Raw genomic sequence first — 8,219 nt, forward strand, 5'->3', positions numbered from 1 at the left:
ACCACTCTTCCCCACACCACCCCTCCTCCACACCCTCCCTCACACCCTCCCTCACACCACCCCTCCCCCACACCCTCCCTCCATCTCTATACTATCATCACTCTCCGGTGTGCATTCACCCTCCTCTCTCAGATGTACACGTAATTCCTTCTTCTGTGTCCGTCTGACTTATTTCACTGCTAGCGCGTTATAGGTCGTGAGCCACGAACAACATGTTCTGCTTGCATCGATCACAAATACGACGGAAGATTCTTCCTATGACAAATATTGGCGCGTCAACTTCGTTCCGCTTTACAGCTGAGATTCACTGCTTGCGTTCATAATAGCGCTCCTAAACTCCTATGATGCGCGCACAACACATGCAACAATATCTGTCATAGGAAGAATCTTCCTATGACAAGTAGTGTCATAGAAGAGCGTATATGCGTATGTCGTATTTGTCATAGATGCAGAACAGTGTTCGGTCGTAGCTACGAGGTGACGTGCTAACGAGGAGAGCGGAAGAAGGAGGGAGATAAGGAGAGAGTGAGAGAATGAGAAGGAGAGAGAGTGAGAGAGAGAGAGAGAGAGAAAAAGAAAGAAAGATAAAGAGAGAATGAGAGAGAGGGGAGGGAGAGATAAAGAGAATGAGAGAGAGAGAGAGAGAGAAGGAGAGGCATAGCGAGAAGGAGAGAGAGCGCGCGAGAGCGAGAGAAAGAGAAGGAAAGAGATAGAAGGAAAGAGAGAGAGAGAGAGAGAGAGAAAGTGAAAGAGAGAGAGAGAGAGGGAAAGAGAGAGAAAGAGAGAGAAAGAGAGAGAAAGAGAGAGAAAGAGAGAGAAAGAGAGAGAAAGAGAGAGAGAAAGAGAGAGAAGAGGGAGAAATGGTAAGAGGCTAATGAGAAAGCGCGAAGGGGAACATATGGAGAAGGAAAGACAAGCGTAAGAAGGCTCAGGTCAGCAGAAAAGATAATGATAAAGAGGTTCGGGAGATAAGACAACGTCAAGGAGGCTGAGTAAACCGAGCAAGTGTATTGGGGATTGCTATTGATAACTTTTCTAAGGCTTCCCGGGAGATGAATGCGTGGATCTGGGTCAGCGCTAAACTGCTAGAACGCCTTGCTCGCCAAACGCCTCCAGCTTCTACCGCACACACCTCACTCTCCCTGCAACCTCGCAATCTCGCAATTAACCTACCTCAAATTTCTCCCATCTCTCTCTATTTCTATCTGTCTCTCTCTCTCCCCCGCCTCTCTTTCTCTCTTTGCTCTCTCTTCCTCTCTCTCTCTCTCTTTTTCTCTCTCTCTCTCTTTCCCGCCTCTCTTTCTCCTCTTTCTCTCTCTTCCCCCCCTCTCTCTCTCTCTCTCTCTCTATCTCTTCCATCCCCTCTCTCTCTCTCTCTCTCTTTCTCTCTCTTCGCTGTGTCTCTCTCTTTCGTTTCTCATGTTCCTCCCTCAATAACCTCTTGCTTTCATCCCACTATTTCATCCAGTTGTGCAGAGCTCTTTTTCAAGGAATTACAGAGGAATTGATTTAGAGATCGCGCCACCATGTGTTTTCACGTATAGCAAAAGCAATGAAGCCTCATCAGGCATGCGGTGCGCATGGCCGCTCCTTGAACAAACAACGTGGGTTCTGCACACACATCGTGTCAGCTTACTTCCCTTAAACCACTGACTATCCATAGATGACAACAACCAATTCTCTTCAATAAATGTCATTTATTGTTATTTGTTGTAGCACTGGGGTATACCGCTGGACTTTCCTCAGTTGACTTTTAATTTCGACCTAATTGTCGTCGGTCGCTATGTCGTGTGTGTAAATGCTGCCCCATGTACAACCTCGGTGCATGCATGTAGCAATTAAAAGCTCCTTTATGTAAACATAAAAATTCTCGACAAATTTTAATCGCCTGCATGCGTGGCAACGACCATTACTTGATGAGTATTTTCGATAGATTAGTCTTTCATGCATGTGCGAAGGCAGGCAGGCAGGCAGGCATTCGTGTTAAATCACAATTCAGCAGGACATCGACCGACAAAGAAAGTGTCATTGTGGTAAGCGGATTATTGTGTGTTTTTATTAGTAAAATACGGGATGTGATTTAAAATGCGCGATTTCACGAGTAGAGAAAAAAAGATCCGCTTTGTTGTTGTGCTAGCGTTGGATTCATCGCAGACGCTGACTTAACGCTAACGGTTTTCCTCCCGCGAGGCAGCCATGCTTACAGGAATCAGCTGGCAACTCGGAGCGCTATTAAATTCCCCCTTCCCTCAGCGCTCACGCACACTGGAACTTTAGATCGGCGCAGGTTCTCAACAATCAAGCCACTTTCATCGGCACACGTGCGCATAACTGCTTCCTTTGTGCGAGTCCGGTGCGAGTCCAGACGATCCTCGGGAATCACGGTTCGTTTAGTGGAGCGGCGTACGTAGGTGGGTGGGATGCTACTGCTGCTGTTGTTGCTGCTGCTACTGCTGCTGCTGCTGCTGCTGCTGCTGCTGTTGCTGCTGCTGCTGCTGTTAATGGTGCTGCTGCTGCTGCTGCTGATGATGATGATGGTGATGATGTTGATGATGATGATGATGATGATGATGACGACGATAATGATGTTAAAGCCACTACCACACCGGCTGCTGCCGCCGCCGCTGCGGTTACTTTTTGAATATCGTAACGACGATAAACATGAGAATTCCACCCGAAAAACTCATCGATTCTGTGTCGGTGCACAGGCCGCGTGATGGCGGTATAGCCTTTGATCTCGTACAGACGCTGCTACTGTGTCGGTCGGCCTGGCCCCACCGATATAGAGGTCACATATCTCATATATCTTACATATCTCATATATATTGCTGATTTCTAGACACCCGCATATATAGGATAAAGTATTTATATATATATATAGGATAAAGTATGAATATATATATATCAAGAGTCCATAATAGAAAATTATAGAAACAGAAATAGAAATAGTAATAGAAATAATAATAGTGTAGAAATATAACGATTTTGGTGGATTTGGTGTTGGTTAGAGATTACCCACTCTGTCTATCAATCCACTCGTTGGTTTTCCTTCCCCAATTCTATTGACAGTTGTCGCTATTGTTAACTACCTCCATCCTTATCATTATTGGCGTCATCATCAAACTCATCATCAGTATCGGCGTCATCATCAACATCAACATCATCACCATTATCATAATAATCCTCCTCCTCATCATCATCATCATTATCCTAATCATCATCATCATCATCATTATCGTCATCATTATCATCATCATCATCATCATCATCATCATCATCATCATCATCATCATCATCATTATCGTTATCTTGATTATCTTATTCGTTGTTAATATTGCCATCATCCTCGTTATTATAATTGTCATCGTCATCGTAGTCGTCACCGCCGCTACCATTATAATACTTCCACCTTCGTTCTCTCATCTTCGTAACACGGTACGATGATTATTGCTCGCGCTCTTTCACGGATAAATCTAGTTATGTAATATGATGGCAGCAGCAGCATCATTACCGCCACCTTTAGCTCACAATGCCAAAGAAAATTAGATTCTGCAAATGATCTTATACTGAGAAACGCCCGAGCGCGCTCTCTAATCAAAGCGAAGAAGAAAGAGTTTCGTCTGCGTGTGCACGCAGCGGCGGCAACTGTTCACTGAATAGTAGCTGTTATGGGAAATCGTCTGGGCATCTGATGTCAATGATATTACCGGCTCATCCTCTGGCTCATCTTTCATCCTTTCACTCTCTATCGGCGCGGCAGAGCAACGTTGTATACACAGAGAACGTTGCAGTCTCGTTAAAAGATTAGTTAATAAAATTCTTCCCTGGCTGTGTCCCCTCCGGGTTGCTCTCTTGCCCCCTCCCCCCGTTATCGTAGCGGCATGCGTTTCTCTCTTCCATTTCCCAGGTCTGTATTCTTCTACGTAGATGCTCCACCCATTGTTGCTAAACGTATAGACAGACACTGCGTTATGCGGCATTATTTGTCCTTCGTGTGGGGAATACATTCTCACACTAACAACGTACACATATGTGCTAATGTAAAGATGAGAAAAACTAGCTGTTCTCTGACGCTATGCTTCAGTGACATGTGTTATGCCTGACTGCCTGCATACATATAGATCCAGAGTATGTAATAGAGAGCTCTTGATATTTACTCTTGATATAGATTATGTGTTACACAAACACAGCGCTGCCTATTCTATGACTACGCGGGGAGACGGCTGCTATTGTCGGTGACGACGCGTGTACGTACAGCCGACGGTCGGCGGGCGCAGGGGGAGACGGCTGCTATTGTCGGTGACGACGCGTGTACGTACAGCCGACGGTCGGCGGGCGCGCGGGGAGACGGCTGCTATTGTCGGTGACGACGCGTGTACGTACAGCCGACGGTCAGTGGGCGCGGGAGAGACGGCTGCTATTGTCGGTGACGACGCGTGTACGTACAGCCGACGGTCGGCGGGCGCGGGGGGAGACGGCTGCTATTGTCGGTGACGACGCCGACGCGTGTACGTACAGCCGACGGTCGGCGGGCTGTATTTAAACAAAAAATAAGACCTCATTTAATTTTAATGTTAACATTTTATATAATATATATCTTAATGTAAAATAGAATGAGGTCTTTGTATTTTGCGAAAACATGGATCTTTCTCAGGCTTCCGTGTAATAACCTAATATATTGTGTCGCTCTCATTTCCACATCTGCATGGGTGTCCGTGCATTTTTACTTATATATATATATATATATATATATATATATACTAGCAGGACACCCGGCGTTGCCCGGGAATTAAAGCGCTCAGTTGGTGGGGTGTTATGAAAACGAAGACCTCGAAAACGAAGACCGAAGACCAACGACCTCGAAAACGAAGACTTCGAAAACGAAGACCCCCTCAATCAGGGGCCCGTTGTCAGAAACATCGTAAAGTTAATGCTAATGTTAATGCTAAGATAACACTTACGACTAATGTTAATGTTACGAGAGGAGCGTTGACAAAAACACATCGCAGCTATTAGAAAACTTACGATAACAGGAACTTCATCACAAGGCTGCTGATTGGATGAGAATCGATCACAAAATTCAAATTCATACACATTTATTGTACATCACAGTTATTTATGCATAATATGATGGCTAACCACATGTAAATAATATTTAATGAAAAACGACGTGGTCATTAATTTATTCTGCACAACAAGACAAATTCTCACACTGTTACACGAGATGCGAGAATCGCGGCAAAGTGGCAAAGTAGTTAAAACAAGAGAACAAATGCCATACGCCATTTGTAAATGTATTGTTGTGTTTTATAATCGGTAGACAATTAATGATTTTGACGTGTTTTTCAAAAAAAACACATTTTATTCATTATTATAAAATATAATATCACTATAATTGTAATTCGTAGTGTAAATGTGTTATTTTCAGCTTAATATTAAAGTTACGAAAGGGTCTGGGCTCTTGTAATGTTTAGAGGGTATTTGCGAGGATTTTTCGTTCTCGTAACATTACGATGTTCTGTCAACGGTTAACGAGTGGAAGTTAATGTTAAGACTAATTTTGTTTCTGACAACGGGCCCCAGGCCATTAGTACCACAACATCGAGGAAGAGTCTGCTAGTGCCCAGGGGCCCGTTTTCAGAAGCAAAATTAGTCTTAACATTAGTCTTAACATTAACTTCCACTCGTAAACCGTTGACAGAAACATCGCAAAGTTAATTGCTTATATTATATTGTGTGTTGTTGTGTGTGTGTGTGTGTGTGTGTTGTGTGTTGTGTGCCTGCGTGTGCGCGCGCGGAGTGTGTGTGTGTCGTGCGTGTGTATGTATTGTGTTGTGTGTGTATGCGCGCTCGCGTGTGTGTGTATGAGTGTGTGTGCTGTGTTGTGTGTGTGTGTGTGTGTGTGTGTGTGTGTGCGTGTGTTGCGCCGCGTGCGTTGTGCGTGTGTGGATGCTGTGCGCGCGCGAGTGTGTGTGTGTGGCAGTTGTATGTGTGTGTGTGTGTATGCGCGCTCGAGCCGTGTTGTGTATGGGTGTGTGTGTGTGTGTGTGTGTGTGTGTGTGTGTGTGTGTGTGTGTGGTGTGTGTGCGTGTGTGCGTGTGTGCGTGTGTGCGTGTGTGCGTGTGTGCGTGTGTGTGTGTGCGTGCGTGTGCGTGTGTGCGTGCGTGTGTGTGGATGCGTGCGTGTCTCCTTAACTGCCCATAAGCCGATTTTTTTTTATTATAGAAAACTTATTAACTATAATAATTTAATATTTTAATAAACTTATTTAGAAACATTTTTTTATAAAGTAGATGATAACCCGTGTATTTGCGACCCTCTAAGTCGTTCCCTGGAATTCACCAGCAGATGGCGTCTATAGGCAACAGCCCCGAATAAGCACGACACAACCATTTAGTCAAAAATACTTGAAAGATTTCAGTTCATATACGAAACGGACACTTTATTCATGCGAAATGAGCACATATTCAATCTATGCCCTTCTACTACTCAGCGGACGCATCCGAGATAGAGTTCACAATGCCACGCCATGAATATTAATGTTGTCCATCATCAGTGTCTGCATGTCCGCTATGTCATGCTGGATATCCCTTGCAATGCAGTCAATGTAGTTCAGTGGCCGTCTTCCTACGGAAGGTTCCTATGTAGTTCCTACGTTCTATGCCCTTCAGAGGGAAACATTTGGCGGCAATATGACACGATGTTCTCGCACAAATGAGCAGGGTGCTGCCTTACGCAGACAGAATACTAGAGTTCGCACAATGGCATCAACCGTGACTCAACAATTTTCCACAAAATCAAATCTATTTATTTCTGCGGTCTAGACATCTATATACGGCAATGTATTGTCACGAAAAATGACGAAACCCGTTTCATGACGCAAAGTAACCTAGAGTAATATCAATGAACATTCAACGAGGGCATATCGAGGGCATACGAAGGCTACTGTTGCCGGCCTTCTTCAGCTTTTGGCTCAAACACTGTGTTAAATCACACGCATGATACTAAGTGAAACCGTTGATCTTCACACCAACTCATACGGTCTATGTACCGTCAGGTACCGTCTCCTCTGGAACTAAATCCAACAGACTTCTGCCTTGTCCCGCCATCTAGTGGCGGCTGTACAAATCATTCGCTGCGCGTAACGCGAAACGAGACATTGAGGAAACAAACAACACGCGTCAGGTTTTGGCGCACGAACCAGTGAAGACATGTGCATAATGACTCTCTATGAAGATATTCAACTGGCGAATGGTTAAATAAATAATTATTAGCTGCCCTGACCACTCTACCGAGATAGTGAGATTAGACACGCGATGTCAACACAACATAATTATAGGGAGTGGAGCTTTTGCACTGGAACCGGTATTCGCATGTATGTAAGCAACTCTACATGAAAATATTCGATGTTGCAGCACAATTTTCAAGCCATATTTTCACATATCGTTAGCACTAAATTTGGAAAACAATGAGTAATAAATACAAATGAGCGTTTAAAATGCTCACGAATCGCCATTTCACGATTTCTCTCGCAATTGTTTGCTGGTATTGCGTGCAGGACGTACGGACACTGATCCTTACCACTGAATGAATCAGTGCTAACCACCAACAACTAGTCTACTAACCAGACTAACTACATTTCAATACATTTACATATCACATCTTTACGCTAGCAGTGTGTAAATATCGTAAAACCATCATTTTACATGACAACGGTTAAACCCTATATTCATATTCCTATTCGCAAAAGACTCGACAATCAACCGATTTTAAAATTACCGACTCAACTGTCTCTTCTCAATCGCTCACGTGCTCATAAATATTTTCAAAAGGCTTCACACCTCATTGTTTGCATTTCAAAGCGAACAACGACACGCAAGTATCTACATACGCTCAGAATTATTATCACCAGAGTATGACGAGGTAAGAACGAGATACGATGAGGAGATAACATAATAGTTTTTTTGTTTGATGCGAACACGCTCATGAATCCCCATACCCGAATCTCGAATTCCACTCGAGACACATCGTGCGAAACTAACCGGCCCGCCTCAGCGTAACGTCAGATTTTTTCTTTCTTCTCTCTCGCTCTGCGGATTTGTGAACCAAATTGCGTTCAGCGTAATTTAGTCCATTTGCAGAGCTTAAGCGAAATATTGGGATCGCGTGCGCGCTCATAGCGAAGCGCGAGATATTCGCACTCCATCAAACGTAGACGT

The sequence above is a fragment of the Priapulus caudatus genome, unplaced genomic scaffold, assembly GCF_000485595.1.
Source record: "Priapulus caudatus unplaced genomic scaffold, Priapulus_caudatus-5.0.1 Scaffold3446, whole genome shotgun sequence".
NCBI lineage: Eukaryota > Metazoa > Priapulida > Priapulimorpha > Priapulimorphida > Priapulidae > Priapulus > Priapulus caudatus.